At 41.4% G+C, this 23,690-nt stretch overlaps 1 protein-coding gene across 2 annotated transcripts in view; it reads left to right on the top strand.

Moving 5' to 3' along the window:
* The first annotated feature begins 632 nt into the window (after positions 1-632).
* The window catches only part of RAB30 (RAB30, member RAS oncogene family), a 75,345-nt gene continuing 52,287 nt past the window's right edge, over positions 633-23,690 (top strand). The window contains exons 1-2 of one of the 2 annotated variants that reach the window (XM_030558442.1): positions 633-880; positions 11,311-11,502. The gene's annotated coding sequence lies outside the window, so the exon portion shown is untranslated. The remainder of the gene's footprint in view (positions 881-11,310; positions 11,503-23,690) is intronic. The other variant, XM_030558436.1, reaches the window with a different exon arrangement.

Raw genomic sequence — 23,690 nt, 5'->3', positions numbered from 1 at the left:
GCGGGGGCAGCCATGGAGCCAGGCGGTCGGTCTCGCTCGCTCGATCACCCGCGGGCTTCGCTCTCGTGCGCCAAAGGCCCCGGGCCGCTCCCGTCTGCGGAGCGCACGGAGCCGGTCCGCGCACGCGCCTACTCGGCAGCCTCCCCTCCCCCTTCACCGAGGTAGACCCCTCCGCAGGGGGGACTTAAGCACGCCGCACCGTCCACGCTGGGGGAGGGGATGATAACCGAACGCATTGCGGGGTCTGCTGGCCGCCGCGCCCACCCGTCCGTTTGGCGGGATAAGAGGCGCGGCCCCCCGTTTCCTGCCTTTCCTTACTCGCCCCTGACCATTCAGCTCCCGCCCGCCCCTTGCCGACATTTTAATCCGATTTCCCGGCCGCTCCTCCGAGCTAACGGCGAACCCACACCACCAACATGGCCGCCGAGATCACTCTCTCCGTTCCCTCCCCCCACAACACACCCAGTTTTATCTGCGGCTGCGCGGCGCAGAACCTTATAGGAGTTGTAGTTCTCCATGCTCCTGGGGCTTGCTACTAGACATGGGAGCGAACTACAAATTCCAGAATGCCGCAACGTCGATCTTAAGGGGCCAATGGGGGGGCTTCCCCTCTCCTACCTCCCACCCTGGACATAAGGATGATGTCATTGCAAAACAGGCAAGGGAGATTTCTGCACTGCAATTCATTGTGCTACGCTGTAGCCTCCTCCCCCCTGTGCTGAAGCGCTAGGGCAGTGACTAAATCCCTAGCAAAGGGGAGGGGGGACCATATAGACATCCCAAGGGAGCTGCAAGCCCTTCCCCATGTCTAGGTGATTGAATCCCACGTTGTGTCTTGTTTTATGGTCTCGCAGGGGAAGGGGAAAAATCCCAAATCCAGGTGAGTTCTGTGATTTCTTGCAATCAACTTGTCTGTGATATGTATTTTAAGTCAGAAAAGTGCAGTTGATGAGGGGAGGTTCTGTGCAGGGCTATTTGTGGGGGCATGGGTACCACTGCCAAAAAAACCACCATCACTCCTCCGTTTTTTTTTTCTGTACACTGAGTTGTCTATAAGCTTGATTATTATTTGTTGGAGAGGCGATTGCGTGTAAAAAATCCTTACAGAGCTAGACTTGCCTGCAGAACGATTATCAGACAGTGTTGATTGCCCTTCATATACAGATGTTGGAGGGGGTGTGTGTCTGGTGTGGAGGGGAAGAAGCAATTGAGATGTGGATTTATTTTAGTTTGATGCCTTTAAAAAAATGCCTGATGCATTTTAAAAGAGCTGATTTATAGGGGAATAAGATAGTGACTTAATTTAATTTTGGAATACTTTATTGCTTTTTTTTCTTGTGTTTAAGAGGACAAACGGATGATATATATATATTAAATAGCAGACTTACTACGTTATGAAATGCTCTCTTTCCCTTTCCATGCACCTTCAGGATAACATATTAGAAATAGCCACAGTAGTAGGCTCAATCGTTATGTGTGTAAAAATAAAAATAAATGCTCAACACACACTTCACATTTCTATGTCAATATTCTTTTTATCCAGTCACAGGATGTTTAAGTCTGATTTGTTTTTATTAAGAATATTCTCTTTTTTAAATATGATTAATTCTGAGTGCCACTTGAATTGTCTGAAAAAGTGAACATCTGTAGCTCTTTTTTTAAAAACTCCATGGCAACTTTCAGCACACAGTAACAAATAATAAGTAGTAATTTGAACTTCCCTGGGATACAGTAACAAATAACTGGAGGGAATCCTGATACAATTTATCATCTCAATGATGAAAATAGCTGCAAATGTGATTGACCTTAATTTGCTATTGCTTAATGGTGCCAAGGTGCTATGAGATAGGAGTGTTTCTGGTTGGTAAGAGAGATCTGGGACTGGTGATGGAAAAGGGGGGGAAAAATGTGGTTTTGGGCCAGGGCTATCGTGGGTTTTTGTTATATCCATTCCTTGCCTCTTTTAGGGGAAAAAGTGACTTGAATTGTGTAACTGACTTTTAGCAATTTCAACTATTTCAGATTTATTTTTGAGTAGAGACTAAATGCTATAGACAGATGTACCGAATCTTAACTATTGAGCTATCTTTTTGTGATCCACTTGGTTTTTCTAATGTCATAAATAGAAGAAATGTGAATGTTTTTTAAATTAACTCTGGAATCCAACACTGCTTCTCAGCACAGTCCTCATTTTCTTTGGAGACAGTGCAGAGGGATGTGGGTCCTTTTCCCAGTTCTCTGCTTAGCTCTGTGGGAAAGTCACTTACTTCAGTTTCCTCATCTGTAAAATGGGGATAATTCCTGCTTTTGTTAACCACTTTGAGATGTTTGCTGAATAGTGCTACCATAACAAGTTACAAAATATTACAGTATTTATTCTTTTCTAAAACTATATCATCACTGCAATTACAAGTATACTCCAGAGAAATCTACTTTCTGTTATATAATACGATATTAGCAGCACAGACACAGCTTTGCTTCACTGCAGAATTTGCTGTGTCTCCCGTCTGGTCCCTTCAGAGTTCATCTACTCCAAGGATTGAATCTCTTTGGGGCACAGGAAATGTGTGTGCAACTGAGCTGATTTTTTTCCCCCCACTGCTGCATATTTGCTTCTGCGTTACTCTTGTGTAACTGAGCCTGTTTTGTCCTCTGGCAGACTTTCCTTGGAATTGCAATGCTAAGGGATGTGTGACATGAGTGCGATGTGGACAATGAAACTCCCTGTTTCTTTTGATTAAAGTGTTTGTAAACACTAACACAATAGTTAGAGAGTCAATGTGTAATGCAGAGAACATTTTATGTGATCTTATCTTGCAACTAAATTCCTGAGGGGTAAACATTCCTCAGCTAAATCTCCTTGTATTTTTTTTTTTTATCTCTTCTTTTTCCTTCCTTCCTTACTTGTTGTTGCCAAGTTAAAGGAGAGGAACAGCAGTGCATGCAGTCCAGTTGCCTTTTGTTTTTTAGACTTTTATTTCCTGGAATGGCGTCCCTCTCCCCCTCTTTTTTTTGGTCAAGGGATTCAGTGAGTAATTTAATATACAACTTCTGTTGGCTATAAGAGAGGAACCTTTACAGCAATGATTTTGTAGGCTATGAAGCGCAAGCGCTGGAACTGCAGTGATAGTTTGAAAGTGCATTCTGTAAATTAATGATATGTAAATTATGATAAACCTATATAGCAGGGGATTTGTGTGTGTATGGGGGGGGGTGTACTACAGTCCCTTGTCTAAATACCGTTCCTATATATTTATGCCCATCTTTCATTCTTATTGTTTTCATGTATGTTTGTTTAATCATGTTGCTGTATTAATGAATTTCTCTAAATAGCAATGAGTTTGTCTAAAGTGTTAGCACTCTGGTGCTATACAATAATATAGCAATAATTAGAGTTAAAATGCACTTAAGAAATTCAGACACCAAGTAGCATGCAGGCAAATGCAGTATTCACCAGGATGTGTTGCAGTTTTTGCCTTGCAGTAACAGAAATGTAAAAAGACTTGAAAGTGGGCATTCAGGAGGTTATCTGTCACCATAAATGAGAAACAAGGTGGGTGAGGTAATATCTTTTATTGGACTATCTTCTGATGATGAGAGAGACAAGCTTTGAGCTTGATCCAGTAAAAGACATTACCTCACCCACCTTGTGTTTCTAATATCCTGGAACTGACACTATTACAACTACAGGTCTGTCGCATCTTACGCTGGGGTTACATTCTTCAGTCAGCGTGTAAAGCGAAAATCCCATATAGTCAAAATTACATTGAGTGTAATGGTGGGCGGAATCGCCTGCACTACTGGTACAGTATTAAAATTGCTGTTTTTCTCTTTTTTTTTGTTTTTTGCCGACCGCGTAAAGGTGAAATCGTGCATATTAAATGCACGTAAGATGCGACAGATCTGTACACTGCATACTACCATGAATGAGCAAAGTCAAGAACTATCAGGTCATTCCTCCTAAATAGATGGTTTGTAGAAACTTCACGTTTATTTAACTTATATCCTGATCCCACAAAGACTTAGGCATGTGTATTTACTCATGCAAATAATCCCACTAGATTTAATGGGACTACTTCCGTGAACAAAGTTATGCACAAATGCACGATTGCAAGATGAAGGCCTTATTTGCTAAGCATCAGCAATGAGGTATACGCTGTATTGGAGGCAAAGTAAGATGATCCTTAACTGCAAGTGCTTTGGGACAGGGAAGGTCCCAGTCCCACACTGGGATCTACTAGTATGCACGCATTCTGAATCCTACCCTGATGTGGAATTGGGGTCTAAAATACAGACGCAAATAGGAGAAAGTGGACTTGGAGACCCAAGGAAAGTACTGATATAGATTTGTTTCAAGTTTTGCTCTTTCTGTCTTCTCCTCTGCTGCAATGCTGGGTGAGAGAAGTTATTTGACTCACTTAGGCTAGTGTGATGGGGGGGATTTGTGGGAGAAAAGAGCCTTTAGGAAAGATTTGAATGAAGAGAACTTGGTGCACTGGGACTTAGGTGGTTATTCATATAGGGGCCACTTGGAAGAAGATGAGAAAAATGAAGAGGGTGCTGGTGTGTCTTTTTCTATTGTTCCTCCCGTGAAACAGGTTTTTTTCTCCATTTTTTTTGACCAATGTAATACACACTCTTAAGTGAGTTACATGTCCCAGTTCCGCCCCCCTCCAGTGCACATGAAATGAATCATGTACAGCTTGAGTGAGGGAGTCTTGCCTCTTTAACTGAAACTGTAGCAACTCTTGCTTTTTGTTCTGGAAGTTCCCAGTTCCGTCTTAAGCATGTTTAGTCAAGATGGCATCTGTTACTGGGAACTTCAGTCATCTGGTGTAACGGTATGTTATGGTCTGTCTTACGCAGATTTATCTGCAGCTATATTGTTTGTGTGCCAGGTGACCACTTATTTTTTTTCTCTCATAAAATAAAATTAAATGAACGGTTACAACAGGCCTGATTCCACCTTTGATTTGTGTACAATCATTTTTGTTTTTAGTGGACGAATTGCTTCTTCAGTAAATGGGTCCTAAAATACGAAAGCAAATGTTGCTGTTAATAGTTGCGAAAATGACAGTCAGAAAATGTCTGAACTTAGCTGGCTCCCACAGCTGTGGTTTGTTTTTTGTGTGTGTCCAGATTACATGGCTGTGTGTGGCAATGTGAAAGCTAGAGAAAGTGTGCATCATAATATAAGTGTATGGATTATAGTAGGACAGGAATCGCATAGGATGGTACAAGGTAGCTTAAAACTGGGAGTAATGGGATAACATCTAAATCTGGGAAAATTGGGGCTGGATATCAGGCAAATCTCTGAGAGCGATACTTACTTTTTGAGATTATTCCATTCTCGTAAGTGGTGACAGGTCCATTACTAAATTATTAACTCAGTTGGAGAAAACGTGAAAGGTAGAGTATAGGAACCATTCTGCATTGGTTAGGGGGCATGGACTAGATGACCTAAAAGAGCCTTTTTAGTATCCAATTTCTATTATACCATCCTGCAGTAAGTAAGTTAGTCAATTATTGACATAACTGGTGAGAGAAATTGTGCTGGTTTTTAATGCATGTTTTATAGCATCAAAAATTGTTCTGTCATGTTTGTGATCTAAACGTTTCCTGGACTATGATGCCTTTCAATTGGACCATGCTTTAAGTTTAAGTGAAATTGAACAAATCGAGGCAAATACATCCCTGATATAACTCCGTTTAATTCATTACAATTACACAAGTGATCAGTTTGGCCCATTAAAATCAATGTTACTATTTAAACATAATTAGGCTTGGAAGGATTTGATTTTTATTGGTAAATGTTGGTAGATGTAGATTTCACCACACGCAGGAAAAAAACATTTCCATTGATAAGTGAAATTTACAAATAGGCAGAATAAGAAAAATGGTGCTTGCAAACTTAGTTCGATTTAAGGCTGTTTTCTTTGTATATTGTGACATGATGTTGATAATTTGTGTTTTTAATGGTTATGAAATTTTAATGCCTTGAATCTCAGTGTCTACCGTCATTAAATAATTATCTGACTCCTTCTATTGTCTGACCCTCCATAATTACACCCCAGCTCCAGTGTAAACATACTCATGTGAGGGGCCTGTGCAAACTAAGTGTGTGGGGATTGTGTTGTAATGTGACTTGGCCTTGCCTGTGTAGGTCGGACCACATGGTGTGATTAACAGAACCTGTTAAAGATGGGGTAGCGTACATCCAATTTGTGTACTTTGACTGAAGCAGAAATATTTTCCTCTAGCTTATTGTATTTAGTCATATTAAATTCAACAATAAGTTTCCTGTACTGAGACCCCTTTTTTCCTTGGAAGTCAAGGGGATTGGGGAAAGCTGTGTTGGCTTGGAAAGAAATGATCTTTTGTGTGGCTTTTCAAGAGGCTGTCTGTCTCCCACAGAATGAGCACTGCAGGTAAAAAACAGCATCTCAGACACAAACATGTACAAGACTCAAATAGTTCTCCAGTAACTCTGTCCTAATTAAAGACACAATAGCAGAATGGAGTGCAAGCCCCTAATAGTTGGATCCACCGTTGAACATGTTTTGATAACAAAGTCAGTCTCCTTCAGGAAAACTAAATGGTGCTTTTTAAAGTCCTTGTTAGCGCAGAATATGTACTGTGCAAAAATGTCACTAATCCAAAGTGCAATGTGCATATATAAAAAGGGAGCAGAGTTTCTCAGTGTGAATTCATCTCTCTTGCGTGGAAGCACCAAAGAATTCCACGACCCTACAGAATAGTAATAGGCCTTGACTTGACTTTATTTGTGAACATTGAAGAAAATCTTGTCTTATGTATTTACCACCCTCACCTGATATTGGAGAGGGATGACTGTGTAACAGCCTTCTGTATGAACATTCAGTGAAGCTTGAAACTCAGACCTTCAGAGCCGGAGAACAGACATTTATCACTTGAGCTCAAGGAGTTACCTCCATTAACCGGTAGCAATAGTAAGGTGTTTGACCAGCCACAGGGTGGGGATGTGACACATGCTCTGCCAGTGTGTTACACTTTGACTTCCATTCTGTTTCTCTACCTTGCTTTGCAGTAAAGAAGCAGTTTCTTATTTTCCTCTTAAATATTTAAATTCAAGTAGACAGTACATTTAGAATGTACTGAGGGCTGTGTTACAGAATCCTGAGAGAGGTCATGGAGGGGGACTTCTGGTTGAATATGTGTGAGTTACAAATGAGGATTGTGACAAAAATATACCATTTTAATCCCTCACTCCCCCCTCCCCCCCGGAATATTGCTATTGAACAATATTGCTGCACTAATCTGGGGTGCAGTGAGGCAGCTGCCTGGGGTACTCAGACTGTCATATAGGGTGCCACATCTGAGGAGTCACTGGTGGAACGGCATTGGCCTCTCAGCTATTATGGACAGTATCAAACTGCTCCTTCCCTGTTGTGGAGTTTTACCTTCATGATTCTTTCTTGTTCCCATTCTACTATAGTGCCCTTGTTTATATATAGTGATGTGCAGCAAGCTCCTTTGGAGCCTCAGATACTCGGGTGCAAATGATTCTGTGTTACGTTAGGAAATGGATGAGCATAAATGGAGATATCAGTCTGGAGGTAGAAGTAACACCAATAGGGAATAGGGTGGGTTGCTGGAAAGAAGGCGATAACGTCTAACCAAAGAGCCAGTGCACCTTTGCCCTTCCCTATTGGTAATAAAATTAAGGTGTAATGTCTTGGCAGGCACTCTGCTCCTGCTGTCAAACTCTGTTGGACTCTACAGAAATATGGCAGAGATCCTTATTCAGGTGTTAGACTAACAACTAAGTAGAGTAGTTGTTAATGGCTCCCAATCCTGCTGGAAAGGTATAACAAGTGGGATTCCGCAGGGGTCTGTTTTGGGACCGGTTCTGTTCAATATCTTCATCAATGATTTAGATGTTGGCATAGAAAGTACGCTTATTAAGTTTGCGGACGATTCCAAACTGGGAGGGATTGCAACTGCTTTGGAGGACAGGGTCAAAATTCAAAATGATCTGGACAAATTGGAGAAATGGTCTGAGGTAAACAGGATGAAGTTCAATAAAGATAAATGCAAAGTGCTCCACCTAGGAAGGAGCAATCAGTTTCACACATACAGAATGGGAAGAGACTGTCTAGGAAGGAGTATGGCAGAAAGAGATCTAGGGGTCATAGTAGACCACAAGCTTAATATGAGTCAACAGAGTGATACTGTTGCAAAAAAAGCAAACGTGATTCTGGGATGCATTAACAGGTGTGTTGTAAACAAGACACGAGAAGTCATTCTTCCTCTTTACTCTGCGTTGGTTAGGCCTCAGCTGGAATATTGTGTCCAGTTCTGGGCACCGCATTTCAAGAAAGATGTGGAGAAATTGGAGAGGGTCCAGAGAAGAGCAACAAGAATGATGAAAGGTCTTGAGAACATGACCTATGAAGGAAGGCTGAAGGAATTGGGTTTGTTTAGTTTGGAAAAGAGAAGACTGAGAGGGGACCTGATAGCAGTTTTCAGGTATCTAAAAGGGTGTCATCAGGAAGAGGGAGAAAACTTGTTCACCTTAGCCTCCAATGATAGAACAAGAAGCAATGGGCTTAAACTGCAGCAAGGGAGATTTAGGTTGGACATTAGGAAAAAGTTCCTAACTGTCAGGGTAGTTAAACACTGGAATAGATTGCCTAGGGAAGTTGTGGAATCTCCATCTCTGGAGATATTTAAGAGTAGGTTAGATAAATGTCTATTAGGGATGGTCTAGACAGTATTTGGTCCTGCCATGAGGGCAGGGGACTGGACTCGATGACCTCTCGAGGTCCCTTCCAGTCCTAGAGTCTATGAGTCTATGAGTCTATAACTACAATTTAAAGGTGAATTCCTGTCTTCAAAACGACACATGTTCAAAGAGTTAATGATAGAGACCCTGTCAGGTTAAAGATCATGATTTTATTTAAAAGCAGATCCTCTTAAAACCTAGGTTCTAAATAACCCCTTGGATTATGAAAAAAGAACAGGAGTACTTGTGGCACCTTAGAGACTAACAAATTTATTTGAGCGTAAACTTTCGTGGGCTACAGCCCATTTCATTGGATGCATAGAATGAAACATATTGTAAGGATATATATATATATATACACATACAGAGAACATGAAAAGGTGGCAATTGCCCTACCAATTCTAAGAGGCTAATTAATTAAGATGAGCAATTATCAGCAGGAGAAAAAAAAACTTTTGTAGTGATAATCAATATGGCCCATTTCGTACAGTTTGACAAGAAGGTGTGAGGATACTTAACACAGGGGAAACAGATTCAATGTGTGTAATGGCTGAGTCATTCCTAGTCTCTATCAAGCCTAAATTGATAGTATCTAGTTGGCATATAAATTCAAGTTCAGTTCTCGCTGGAGTCAGTTTTTGAAGCTTTTCAGTTGCAAGATTGCCACCTTTAAGTCTGTTACTGAGTGGCCAGAGAGGTTGAAGTGTTCTCCTGCTGGTTTTTGAATATTATGATTCCTCATGTCAGATTTGTGTCCATTTTATTCTTTTGCATAGAGACCGTCCGGTTAGGCCAATGTACATGGCAGAGGGGCATTGCTGGCACATGATGGCATATATCACATTGGTAGATGTGCAGGTGAACGAGCCCCTGATTGCGTGGCTGATGTGATTAGGTCCTATGATGATGTCACTTAAATAGATATGTGGACAGAGTTGGCATTGGGCTTTGTTGCAAGGATAGGTTCCTGGGTTAGTGTGTTTGTTCTGTGGTGTGTGGTTGCTGGTGAGTATTTGCTTCAGGTTGGGGGGCTGTCTGTAAGCGAGGACAGGTCTGTCTCCCAAGATCTGAGAGAGTGAGAGATCATCTTTCAGGATAGGTTGTAGATCTTTGATGAAGCGCTGGAGAGGTTTTAGTTGGGAGCTGAAGGTGACGGCTAGTGGTGTTCTGTTATTGTCTTTGTTGGGCCTGTCCTGTAGTAAGTGACTTCTGGGTACTCTTCTGGCTCCATCAATCTGTTTTTTCACTTCAGCAGATGGGTACTGTAGTTTTAAGAATGCTTGATAGAGATCTTGTAGGTGCTTGTCTCTGTCTGAGGGATTGGAGAAAATGCAGTTGTATCTTAGAGTTTAGCTCTAGATAATGGATCGTGTGGTGTGTCCTGGATAGAAGCTGGAGACACGTAGGTAAGTATAGCGGTCAGTAGGTTTTCTGTATAGGGTGGTGTTTATGTGACCATCGCTTATTAGCACAGTAGTGTCCAGGAAATGGACTGCTTGTGTGAATTGGTCTAGGCTGAGGTTGATGATGGGATAGAAATTGTTGAAATCATGGTGGAATTCCTCAAGGGCTTCTTTTCCATGGGTCCAGATGATGAAGATGTCATCAATGTAGCCAAGTAGAGTAGGGGTATTAGGAGACAAGAGCTACGGATTATAAAATTGGAAAATTAATAAAGAAAATGTACACTTCATTACATTATATAATTTATCCATTTCAGAACTTGAATAATAAAACAAATCAGTTAGTTTAATATTTTGTTTTATGGTAAAGTGTATACGTGTAGCAAAATTAATTTTATGGTACAAAACCAGTTTCAGGGTCAGACTCAGGGCTCTCTCTAGTGGTACTCAGCTTTTGGGTTCTAGTACACAGTGCTATAACTAGGTTGCAAAGATATTTACTTAAAATAGCTACTTACATTTAAAGGGGGTGTGTGGAGAAGTAAGGCAAAAATTCTGTGGGTCTTATTATAAAAATTTTCTTATAAAACCTGAGTTCTGGGATAGTGACCTAATGGAATCCCTTTGTAGGTCTCCTGCAAAGAATAAAACATTGGGTTTACCCTCTTTTGCTGCTTTCTAGTGAGTGAAGAGAGATTTAAATTCAGTTCATTTTTTCACATTAGAAATTCAGGCTTTGCCTATCCTGAAACACTGAAGATGACAGGAGAACTGATAGGATTGTGACATCTCACATGTCCTAAAATCTCCTTAATCTGAATAATTAACAGGTGAAATGACTTTTTTTCTTCAGATGGTTTAAAATTGAATATTGGGGGGTTTTTGGTTTTTCTTTTTTGCTAACAGCCATTTAATAGTAAATGGTTGGGCTGAAAAAACTTTCCTTATACATTTTAGATCTTTAGTAGATCTTCCTGCAGAAGCTCTTGATTCCTGCTTTGACATTGCTGATACTTCGAGGTGAAAATCAAGCATGGTTTTTGTTTTTAAAATGTCTAGGAAGGGGGGGATATTTCAGACTTTTGGTACCTCATGAGAAAAGGTAGGAGAAATAACATTTCCCTTTTCTTTTTCTTTTTGCAGCTCCACTTTAAGTGCATGCTCATGTGTGTCTTCAGAGGAAAAAGGGTGCTGGCTAACATGAGTAACTAGAACGAGGTAAAATCCTAGTGAAGACAAGGCAGCTTGTAGTGTCACTAGTATTTTACCTCATGTTAATTACCACTTGTTGGTAAGAACACTTCCTCCCACCCACACCAGTGAAGACAAGGCCTTGTAAGTTGTATTTCTCAATAGTGCAACAATGGGCTAATTCTTGACTCCAGATTTTCAGTCGTGCCTCCCATGTTTCTGATAGTGGAACTTCAGAAGGAGAAGTGCTTTCACTAAAAAAGGGTCATTTTTATCTGCTAACTGAAAACGGCTTAAGTGAAGCAAATTTCAGCAGCATCAGTTATTTCTCCCCTTAGGTGGAATAACTCTGTCTCTATAGCCTTCTCACATGGTAGCTAGTAGGGAGACAACTGGTTGCCTGTAACTTTTACATATATATCTGGTATGTAAAATTCCCCAATTAAAATATAGGTGCTTGAGAACATTATGTAGGTTTAGAGCATTTCCTGGAGGATTTTGGATCTTTACACAAAAAATTACTTTGGCACATTGAGACTGTTTGTGCTGCACATCCAAGAAGCCTGAGATTTCAAGAGCTGGCATATACATTTTGTTAAAAAAAATTAGTAATGGATATTATTTAAAGGGAAACTGTGCTCATTTTCTTCATCACAGCATTTTTTCACACAAGTCCTGTTGAACTTTCAGACTAATGAACAGAATGAGTAGAAATTTCTGTTAACTGTCTTGCAAAGAAAAAAGTGTGAACACCTAACCAAATGGAAATTGCTTTATCTGAACTGTGAGACCAAAGCTGCTGCTTGTGACATGTGATTTGTTGTCATATGTGACTTGTGTTTAAAACATTTATACCCCATGCTCATCTCTTAAAGGATAATTGCTCCCATGTTAATTCCTGACTCTCTCAACGTGAGGTGCATTGTGGGTCTAGGTAATAATCAATCACCCTGAAATTATTGTTTTTTAAAAATAGAATAGGGGGAGAAACTCCTAGGGCTCCACTTCTCCCTACCTGACCCCTACTTCAGTATAATAGCTTAAGTACAGACTTAAAAAAATAGATCCATGTTCAGGTGTTGAAAAACTCCCTCTATACCTTCAAACCCAAAGACGAAACTTCTTAGCATTGGCCTTGTCTGCACTAGCAAGTTGTACCAGTAAAAAATTCTCTCGTCATTGCGCCACCACAAAACTCTTTCAGCAGCGCATCTACACAGTTGGCCACTCGCATGGGTGGATTGTGCCCGCATGGTCTCAAAATGTATCAGCAAAACTGTTGCACTGTGGGTAGGCATCTAGTGTCCTCTGCCCTGCTTCCAGGACCACTATCTTGTGGGAAATCACCGCTGTGTATTGTGGGGCAGCTGCTGTGTAATGTCGGATACCCCACTGTCCTCTCGGGGAATTGTGGATCAAATGCCCACAGATCCCTCTGTTCTAGCCTAGAATCAGCTACTCTAATGCACCATTTATGGACTTATTCCATGAATAGCATTAGCAGCAGCAACTGCACTAAAAAATACTGTGCTGCCATCAGAAATAACTTACAGTTTACACTTAAACTTCTGCCCCTTTCTCACGCCTCCCATGTGAATTGGTTTTATCTCCTTGTCCTCTTTTTGCAGTGTTCCTCTTCTCAGCCTGCTCCCCAGGGCTGGACAAACTTTCTGCTTGACCTTGCGAAGAGGGTTTTCAAGTCATGTGAATACTGGACCATTAAAGATTCTCACTTTATTACAAAGGGCTGGATTTTCTCCTTGCAATCCAGCCTGAGTTTGGGGCAATACTTAACCACACTGCCCAGGGATGGATTTACATCTTATGTGCTTCTAGGCACAGCATCTTCAGCTGCCTACAGCTGACCTTGTTTTCCATAAAAAATGAAACTTTTAACCCACTTTTAGGCACTCCTAGAATGCCGGAGCCCCATGGCACCTGCCTACTGTGTTCAATTGGAAATCCAGCTCTGACACTGCCCCAGGTACAGGTCAGGGAAACAGATTGTGACTGAGGACCCATTTCTGCAAAGCACTTAAGCACATGCTGAGCTTTAAGTATGTGAGTGGTTTTGACGGGTATTTAAACTAAAATCAGCTACTTCCTGCTTCCTGAACTGATACGCGGTTATGAAGAGAGACAGTGGAAGTAATGCACTGGCAATCATAAAAAGACAGAATGTCACCTTAAGCATGGACAAAAATAAACCTTATTCAAAAATTGAGTAGTTTTAGTTATTCTCCGTATTGCAAATTTCAAAAGTGGAATGACTGAATCCAAAATAAATTGAACACAGACTCCCACAACACAGCCAATCAACAGAAAACAAACAAACAATTCAGCCAAAAATCCATAATCACTATGGCTAAGATAAATGAGATAAATAAATATTAAACACAGTCTCTCCTTTAAGGTCTGCATTTCTGCTGAATTGGTCTCTGAAGCAAAATAACAAAACCGGCATTAATTGTTGTTTACTTTGACTGTCGCTCATCATATCAGTAAGTCTATTACATCAGTTCCGAAAGTAGCAATTAAGTAATCAGGTCAGCAGGTTAAATGTCAGACTCTGTTCTGAAAATTTAAAAAAATTAAATTAAATCTTAAAATGTCAACGACTTCTTTTTGTCCTGTTTAATATTCCTTTTGATAATGCTCTTCATTTAGCCTCATGACTGATGTTCTGTGGGCTTGGTTCTGCAAACAGATGTGCCTGTCTGGAGTTCCGTTACCACTGGGCTGACTGGGAACTCTGCAGTCAGAGGTGACTCCTTTGTGAGTTATACAATTACTGTCTATTTACAAAATATGTATTTTGTACAACTGTGCTTTCGGCCAAGTTGTAGCTTATTGGGTAAGTGCCTGTTTTTGGCTTGCTGGAATAGAGTGAATAAAGGATTCACTCCATTCTAATTTTTAGTATTCTAGGTACAGAGAATTCACGTATTTAAAAAAAAAAACTAACGCTTTTTCTTATTTAAAAATACATTGGCAACCAACGGCTAAACTAATGCTGAATTTTCAGCGCATATTTTTCAGCATTTGACTCTTACTCATTTATTGTTGTAATCTATTCCTACCAGAAAGATTATGATTTATTTCTTAAAAAGTTGCTTTTCAGACATTACTGTGACCTATACAGCCAACCAGTCTCATTCTAATCCTTTTATTTTTTTGTGCTTATGACTTTAATTGTGTGTCCTTTCAAGTAGGAACTGTTATTTGTGCAGTGAATGAAAGATCAGTGTGAACTTTCCATTTACATGTTAATGAAGCTTTACCTAGTAAGATTACTGGACTTGTTCAGTAATATGAAGAAGTTGGGGAAAATAATGTGCCATTATGCAAAGGATTTTGGTTGCTGGAAGGTTGATGATTGCCCTGTTCTGCTCATTCACTTTGAGGCATCAGGCATTGGCCACTGTTGGAAGACCAGATACTGAGCTTGGTGGACCTTTGGTCTGACCTAGCATGGCCATTTTTAAGTTCTTCAGTTCTTACAGAATGACAGACTGAGATTTTGGTTTTCCCAGGAGATTGGTTAGGAGTAGAAAGGTAAATCTGCGAGTCCTCAGCGTATTTGTGAATGAGATCACCCACAGAGTGTGTGCAGAGGGAGCAGAGGAGGTGGCTAAGTGTAGGACCCCCCTGAAGAAGAGCCTGTAAATGAAATGTCGAGGGTATGAATGGAAGTTGGAGGAGAGCTAGGAGAGGATAGAGTTATGAAAGTTGACAAAGGACAGAATTGCCAGAGGGAAGAGCATAGTGGCCTGTGGAGTGAGTTGGAAGATTTCTTGGGCAGCTGCCATCAGCTTCTTGAGAAACCACGCTTTAAAAAAAAAAAAATCATCTAGTGGCTATGGCTGTGAAAGCCTTCCAAATAGAGTGAAAACCAGTGCAGTACTGCCTTCCAAAGCCTGCAGACAGCTCCAGTGCTGCCTCTGCTGTTCAGAACTTTCCCAAGTGATAGTACAGAAAAACTGACTAGCGTCTTTCCCTTCATCTGCTGCTGTTCAGAATCCTGTGAGCAGCAGTGGGGCTAAGAATCCGAACAGTCTTACTTTGGTGCTGTGTGGAGAAGGAAATGGCACTATAGCTATTCACTGCAAACAAGGATTCAAACTGCAGCTGAGGTAGGAGTAGAACCCTGGAAACATGTGACACTTTTTTGGGGTGACCCTCGGTGTCTAGGGTTAATATCTATTACTTGCTCACAGCGAGAGGGAGCCCTGTCTATGCTCACCAGGGGAAACACTCTCCAGTTACTGGCTACCGGTAACACAGGCGCTCCACTCCAGGCTCCGCAAGCCCTGCTCTTTCTCTCTGCAGGCTAGGAATTTACACACCCCATTTTGTTCAACTTGAGTGCCCAGTCCCTTAATCTTCTGGACGCCCACAATGCACATAGATCCGCTGCCTCCAAAAAAGCAGTGCACCCAAGTTGACTGGTTTCACCTCTGTTCAGCACTCTCCTTAGCACAAGGCACTTCAATATGGTTTTACTATAAACCTGTTTAAGTTTATTTACAAGAGTTTGAGATGAAGATTCAATGAAAAGCACATATAAGGATTTGCAAACAGGAGGTTACAGAGAAAAGAAAGATATATAACATGCAATCGATAGCCTAAACTTATTCACAAGTCACTTTCCTGTCTAACTGGATCTCTCACCCAAAGGTCATTCCTTGCAAGATGGATCCAAAAACTGGGATTCAATTTTCATGAGAGCCCCACGCTGTTGGAGTCCCTGCTCCTGTAATGGGGAGGAATTCTCTTATACAATTCCTGCCCATTGTTCCCTGTGATGGTACATGCCCCATCTCGATCAGAAGACTAACCAGCTCCTCTGGGCTCAACCGGTACTAAATACATAGCTGGAGGAAGCAAACTTAAAAATGAGAGCTTGTCTCAGGAAGGGGCGACCCACAGGAAAGGTGCTGTGCCTCAGAAGTAGCTGACTCTTGCTACAGAACCACTGAGAGAGAAACCACTGACAAGCCTCCACCACCCACAAGGGCTTAACAGACCATGGACACTGCGGGGCAGGGGTCAAAATCGACTCTCACGCGGTCAGTCATGCCAGACCACTGTAGATAAACCAGACCTTTATAAGGAGGCTCAGACCGAATGTCCCCTTAAGTGGGAGACCCCCATGCCTGAGAAGCTAGAAAGGCTGGAGTGAAGTTCCCAAGCGGGGAAAGGGAATGAAATTCTGAAACTGCCTGAGTGTGACCCAGAGAAAGGCTTGGCCTATCACATCCCCGACCCAGGGGTACCCTGTTCAGAGACTTTTATTGGGATTCTTTTGTCTTTGCAAATGCTGAAGCCTGCATCTCACTCAGCCAGTCATCGGGGTCTGCCTCCACAGATGTTCATTATTCTTACGTTGGTTGAGTCAGCTCTCAGACTGCCCCCTCTCAGGTGACAGGTTTGACTCCGGACAGCTTTGGGACATAATATCCTCATGTTGCATAACTCTAGAACTGACTTTCTATATAAACATCTCACAATAACCATGACAATCAGCTACACTTTACCTTTCCTCAGAGACCACATGCAACCCCCTTTGGTGAAATACTGAGAAGATGGACTGACACAGGGGTAATGTGCCTGTCTGGGTTTGTCTGTGTTGTAACACGCACTGCCTACCTCTTGAGGCAGTGAGAAAACGGAGGGAGTGCTAGAGAATGGTGAATACTTCACGTCCCATGCCAGGAGATAGGAGGCAACAGGATCAGAAGGGGGCGTGGGGAAGAAAATTTTCCATCTCCATTCCAGCAGCTATAATTTTATCTGGCACTTCCAAGGCAAAATACAAAAGCTGGATCCCCTGAACAGGGTCTAGGGACAGCCCTCGAAGGAATCCCATCCCCTTTGCCTTTCCTGGCAGTGGGAAAGAGGTGGGAGAATAAAAGAGGCCAAATACAGAGGAGGAGGTAGAGGACACAGTACAAGGACAGAGGGATATAGATATGAGAGGGCCAAAACAGAGACAAACCTGTGAAATTGCACATTGTGAGACAGGAAAAAAGTGAAATAGAGCCAGGAAGAAAAGGAAGTGGTCTAGTGGAAGAGCACTGAAGTAGGGGACAGGAGACATGGGTTGCTATTTCCACCGCTGCTAGCAACCAACTTTGTGACCTCAGCAAGTCCCTTCGCTTTTCTGTGCATCTGTTTCCTCTATCCTTTCTCTGTTTTGCCTATTTGGATTATAACCGCTATATGTGGCAGGTACTGACTCTTGCTATAAGACATATAAGATGACACAGAAAGTGCCTCTACGAGATTACTTTAACTTCACTGATTGTGTCTGCACTGTGTAAGTACTTACGCAGCCCTTGGTATATTCCTCAAAATCTCCAAATCGGGTGTTCCACCTCGATAGTCTCTTTCCATGGTTGCTCCAGTTTCAGTCAGGAATCTGCAGGGAAGTTATTACTTGCCAACAAAATATATGCAAACCAATTTCAATGAGAATCTGGGAACTGCAAGCTTCACCCGTAGGCGGTATGTGAGGCTACCACAGAGGAGCACTAGTCAACCAAAGGAGCAGATTAATGAATGGATAGCAAGAACCTTTTTCTTCAGTAGAGACAAGGTATTCCATCCCTAGGATTACAAAAAAATGCCTTTTATGTGGAGAGTTCATTTGGGCTTCATTTGGTAGGCTTATGGCAAATATTGTGTTTAAACCTATCCTCTGTTATCAGTACATAAGCAATGTTGTAACATGAGGAATATAAAGGTCAACTGGGATGCAAAATACCTGTCACACTTGACATTTTAAACAATATTTCCAGGACTCATGCTCTCATCACCATGACTATCCTATGATGTTTCCTAAACTCAATAGTGAATCCAAAGGCTATGTGCAGTCGATAAAAGGATGTTTTGTTTCACAGTGTGCATGTGAGATCAAATATTTTTATATATTATGGAGGCGTTGGTAGTGACTCCCTTGTCAAGGTTGCATTGAGATTTGTACTAAAATCCTTCTGATTCATGCTTTAGTGATTTGATTTGTCTCCTGGCTTTAGCACAGTAATTCTTCAGCAGATGACTGAATTTTAAAATATGTACTAACTTTGTGCGAAAACAACACTTTTTAAAAACGCTCCCTTGAAGTTTTATACTCCTTTGCTTGCTTTCCAATATCTCGGACGTAGGCCAAGTCAAGTGTAGCCATAGAAGATAGTTTGCACTAGTCTACCCTGCATTCTGTTCATCTCTGCTTACTCTCCCATTATTACCTTCTGTCCCTTGCTACTCCACAAAGTTTATACCCTCCCAACTCACTACTCCTGGCTCATCAGTTGCTGCCCCCAACATTCGCTCCATGGTCACCACTAGCCCAACCTTCCCCTGCTGTCCTTCCTGTCTCCCCTATGTCTTCCCATCCTATACCCTTTATTGCTTCCCACTGCCTGACATGTGGCTTTTTTTTTTTTTTAAACTAGGAAATCCCTATATGAAAATTTTTAAGTTTTGAGTTAAGGCTCTAAAAGTGCTTATCCTTTCCACACAATCCAATAAAAATAAAGGAATCACCAGTTAAGACTACGTTAACCCCCAAAAACCTCTCACTTCACCAATTAACAACCTACATCTCGTCATGCCATCATGCACTCGTGGACTCATCCTCTCAGCAGCAAATTCTCTTTCTTCTTGCCACTCTACACATATCCATTTCCTTTGCACCACAATCCGATACACGATCTTGGCTAAATTTTGAAGTTGCTCTAATTGTGTCTAATAAAGAGATGTTTTGGTTTTTAAACTTAAAAAACCTGCAACCCAGGAGAACAACCAACCAACACGTGTTAAAATGATCTATACATTGGTGGAAAAATAGAATCATTTGAAGGGGTTGTTTAGGGCTGGATTAATTTATGTTCCCTCAGAGGTGACCTAATATTGTAATTTGCACAAGTCTTCCAAGCTTTCTACCCTCAAGAAAAGGGGTAGTGGTCACTAGGTTTGTAGATTTGCCCTCAAATTTTAGTCCTAAAATAATACTCAAAGTGCTTTACAAGCATCAGTGGACTTAGCGCCTGTGCCAGTTAAGTGACTTATGCAAGGTCATGCAAGAAGTCTGTGGCAGAGCCAGGAATAGAATCCAGGTCTTCTGAGTCCCTGTCCTGTTCTTGAACCATGAAATCATCCTTCCTGGTGTGATGGTAAAAGTGTGCAAAATAGATGCCTCCTGCTTCTTCTATTTATATTATAATAGTGGATGTTCCATTGCAACTGTAAGCTATATCTGGGGAAACCATCTGATAATGAAGTCATTTTTTTTCCATAAGAGTCTTCATTATAATAGTCATTCCAATTACAAGTGGACTCCAATCTGTACATTGCAACACAACAACTTAGAACTTCCATTCTACCTTGCAATATCAGGAGTTGCTCTGTGTGAGTTTAGTATAATGGGAATTGTGGTTGAATTTACAATGGATAAATGATAAAACAGAACCACTGAGGAATATTTTGTTTTATTACATGAAGATGTCTTGTGATAAATTTTGATATAAAATATTGCTGTAGTTATTGTGCATAGAATTTTAGAATGCAGTTTAAAACTGCATTCTACACTTCCTGGATAAATACTGCTACTTTGAATTCATTTACATAAAATAATGGTACTAAAATAGACAATGCATAAGGATGTTGCACTCTGAAGTTTTTCTCTGGGAAAACCACTAGTTGTGGAAAAGTCTTTCAGAAATGTATGTGTGCGTGTGAGTGTTTTAAGAAGCTGCTGCTGATGCTTATATTTGTATTGTCAGTGTCTAGGACCCTTGGTCATGGACCATGACTCTACTGTGCTTGGTGCAGTACTTACAATTTATGTTAATATGTTATTTTTTGATTGATGCAGTTAAAAGCTATTCCAGCATTTGCCTGAGTATAATTGATCATATTAGCCTGAGGATTAAGTCTACTAGCCAGGGTGAAAAATAGTTGCTCTGCCACATCCCCTGAACAGTAATTTAAAGGAATATAATAGTTGTGTGATGTTTACTCTGTACAGCAGCATTGTCAATGGAGTGTTCTAGTGAGGTAACAACATTCATCTCTTTTCGTTTTCGTCATTTTTTTTTCTTTCTCTCTGTATTGGAGATCATGACGTATTTTCCTCCTCCTTTGCCATTTCTCTTTCTCCATCTCCATTCTTCCCTGTCCATCCCCAGAATCTCTAACAGTTCCTCATCCCCAACCATGCGTCTGCTCATGTAGGAATTGTAAAATGCACCAGACACCACACCGCCAGAGGACTAAATGTACTTGCCAAAGACCTGTGTGGAAGAGGATGTTGTACTCTCCTGAGGCCACACCTAGGGAAGAAGTCAAGCCCACACTCCCCTGTTGATAAGAGGAATCCCCAAACCTTCCATCAGCTTCTGTTCCTAGAGCCTCCTTGGGGACTCAGTCTTCTGTAGTCTTTGACCTGCGGGTGTCTGAAACCCCCCCACCTTAACCTCTTCTGAGTCTAACCCCTTCTATCCTTCCAGCATCAATTCTCTGAGTCTCTGCTTCTCCCCTCTATTCTTTGTCCCCCCACCTCTGTGTCTGTCTCTCTTTCTCTTTGCTGCCTTCCTTTCCCTCTGTGTTTAGATCCTTCTCCCTAATGAATCTTCACAGCCTGCCTCTGTTGCTTTTCCAAGAGACATCTGTGTGAAACTGGTGGATTTTGAGTAGCAGCAGTGACAACTGGCAAGGATCTGTTAAAAATTCTGAACAGCAGCAGAGTCCTTGGAAATGTCCTGGCTGCAGACTCTACAGAGATCAGTGCATTAGTTTACACTTGCTTCCACAGATTTTAACATCAGGAAGGGACTGTTGTGAGCAAACAGTTTGACTTCTGCTATAACACTGTACATAGAACTTTGATCCAATAAATTATAAGCCAAATAACGTATGGATGAAATAGAGGTTGTTTTCTAGAAAAGACATCCAGACTTGACTCGAAAGACTTAAAATGATGGAGAATCCACTTTTCCAGTGGTTAATTACCCTTGCTAAAAAAGGGGAAAAAATTTTTTTAGCTTGAATTTTTCTAGCTTCATGTTCCAGCCGTTTTATATTGTTATGCATTTGTCTGCTATATGAGATTCTTCAACTACTCAGAAATCTTCTCCCTTGCTTAGGGATTTATAGATCATGATCAAGCCTCCTCTTCACCTTCCCTTCAATAAGCTATAATAATTGAGCTCCTTAAACCTTTTTTGTTTGTTTCGTTTGGATTCTCATCTTTTGAAGATTACTAATTTATTTCTCAGTTACTAGGTGATCTGAGGAGTCAGTAAAGCTCTCTGGGCCTTTCTTTCGTTATCTGTACAAGGGGAATAATATTAATATTTGATCTCACTGGTGTTGTGAACATTAATTCATTAATGTTTTTCAAAGTGTGGAATGTGTTATGGAATGTGATTTAATACTTAATCTGTTTGCTGTGAGAATACTCGGACTCATGAGACTTATGCAAGTCATTTTGTAATTTCTTTGGCTGGTGGGCCTCTTTTTGTTTTGCTATTAAATTTTCAGAATGGGCTTGGAATTGAATTTATGCTGTAGCTCCTCTGGTTTTCTGAACCCTGCAGTAATCTGGCAGGACTCTGCATTTGTATCTCTCCTCCCCCACACTCTCTTTATAGTAGATATAAAAACACTGATGCTATAAGGCCGCATTTATAAGGAAAAAAAAATCTTATGTAGGAAAAAAGCGTAATAAAATGGGCATATAAAGTTTGATGTGGAGATTCAGGATATTTCATGCAAGTACATAAAGCCTTCTGTTCCAAGGGATCCCAGAATTTGTTTGTGAACTATATACAGAGAATACTACTGAAATGTAGTTAATGGGATGCCCAACGGTAGGTAAAATTTTGGCCAAGGAAACAAGGTTCAAAGCCTACTTGCTCCCTACTTGCTCCCTCCAAAATTCCCAAAGGACCCATGTGGAGCAGGTAGGACCTTGTGCATTTTTGGTGTGTGTGATGGTTTGGTTTTTTTTGTGTTTTGTTTTGAAAACGATCTCATGGTAAGCTGCATGCTACCCATTTTATCTCTGTTAAGATGAAGGGCCGAGTTTTGACTTAGCCAAGGTTTGTAACTGTAGTCCCAGGAAGTCTAGGGATTCCAAATTCTTCTGTGATCGTCCTCAAGTCAGTAATCGTTGCGGATGTGAGGGGAGTCATGTATAGGGCCCTACCAAATTCGTGGCCATGAAAAATGCTTCACGGACCATGAAATCTGTTCTCCCCCCTGTGAAATCTGGTGTTCTGTGTGCTTTTACCCTAGACTAAACAGATTTCATGGAGGAGACCAGCATTTCTCAACTTGGGGGTCCTACTCAAAAATGCGCTGTGGGGTGTGTGTGTATATGTGTGTCACAAGGTTATTTTAGGGGGGTTGCGGTATTGCCATCCTTACTTCTGCGCTGCTTTCAGAGCTCGGTGGCCGGAGAATGGAGGCTGCTGACTGAGGGCCCAGCTCTGCAGGCCGCAGTGCAGAAGTAAGGGTGGCAATAACATGCAATACCATCCTTCTTTCTGCGCTGCTGCTGGTGGCAGCTCTGCCTTCAGAGGTGGGCTCCTGGCCAGCAGCCGCCGCGTTCCTGCTGTCCAGCTCTGAAGGTAGTGCTGCTGCCAGCAGCAGCGCAGAAGTAAGGGTAGCAGTACCACAACCTCCCTACAATAAACTTGCAACCCTCCCCCCCGCAAGTTCCTTTTTGGGTCAGAACTCCTACATTTACAACGCACTGAAATTTCATGTTTAAATAGCTGAAATCATGAAATTTAATATTGTTTAAATCCTATGACTGTGAAATTGACCAAGATGGACCCTGAATTTGTTAGAGCCCTAGTCACGTACAAGGACTGGAATAGGATTCAGTGAGGCTTTACACTGAAAAAAGATTGTACAAAATTTTTTTGTCATGGAGCTTCATATTTAGCTCTCGAGTCACTTAGTGATAATGTGCTCACTTGACAAGTGAAACAATGGTTCTAAGAAGCAGTCCTACTAACACTGCTTGGGCCCTGAGAGCCCAGCAGTGCTCTTTTCTTTTTTGTATATCATCACAAGTAATAAAGGGTCACCAGGCCCAGTTACACTGTTAGTTCTAGCTGTGGAACCCTGTTGTCTTCAGCACCAAGTCTATCTGATTGGAACGTAGTAAACAATGTTGTGGACAATGCTCAAGAAGGAATAGAATACAGCTGGCTTTCTCTAGTTACGTGGGCTCTGCAGGGCTAGCAGGGATATGTAGCAGTAAATGCTTACCCTTGGATATTTTAGTCCACAGAGAGGAACCTAAATGCATGCACAGA

Source organism: Gopherus evgoodei, chromosome 1 (assembly GCF_007399415.2).
Source record: "Gopherus evgoodei ecotype Sinaloan lineage chromosome 1, rGopEvg1_v1.p, whole genome shotgun sequence".
Classification (NCBI taxonomy): Eukaryota; Metazoa; Chordata; order Testudines; family Testudinidae; genus Gopherus; species Gopherus evgoodei.
The sequence above is the reverse complement of the archived record's forward strand: the minus strand, read 5'-3'. Positions and strand labels throughout refer to the sequence as shown.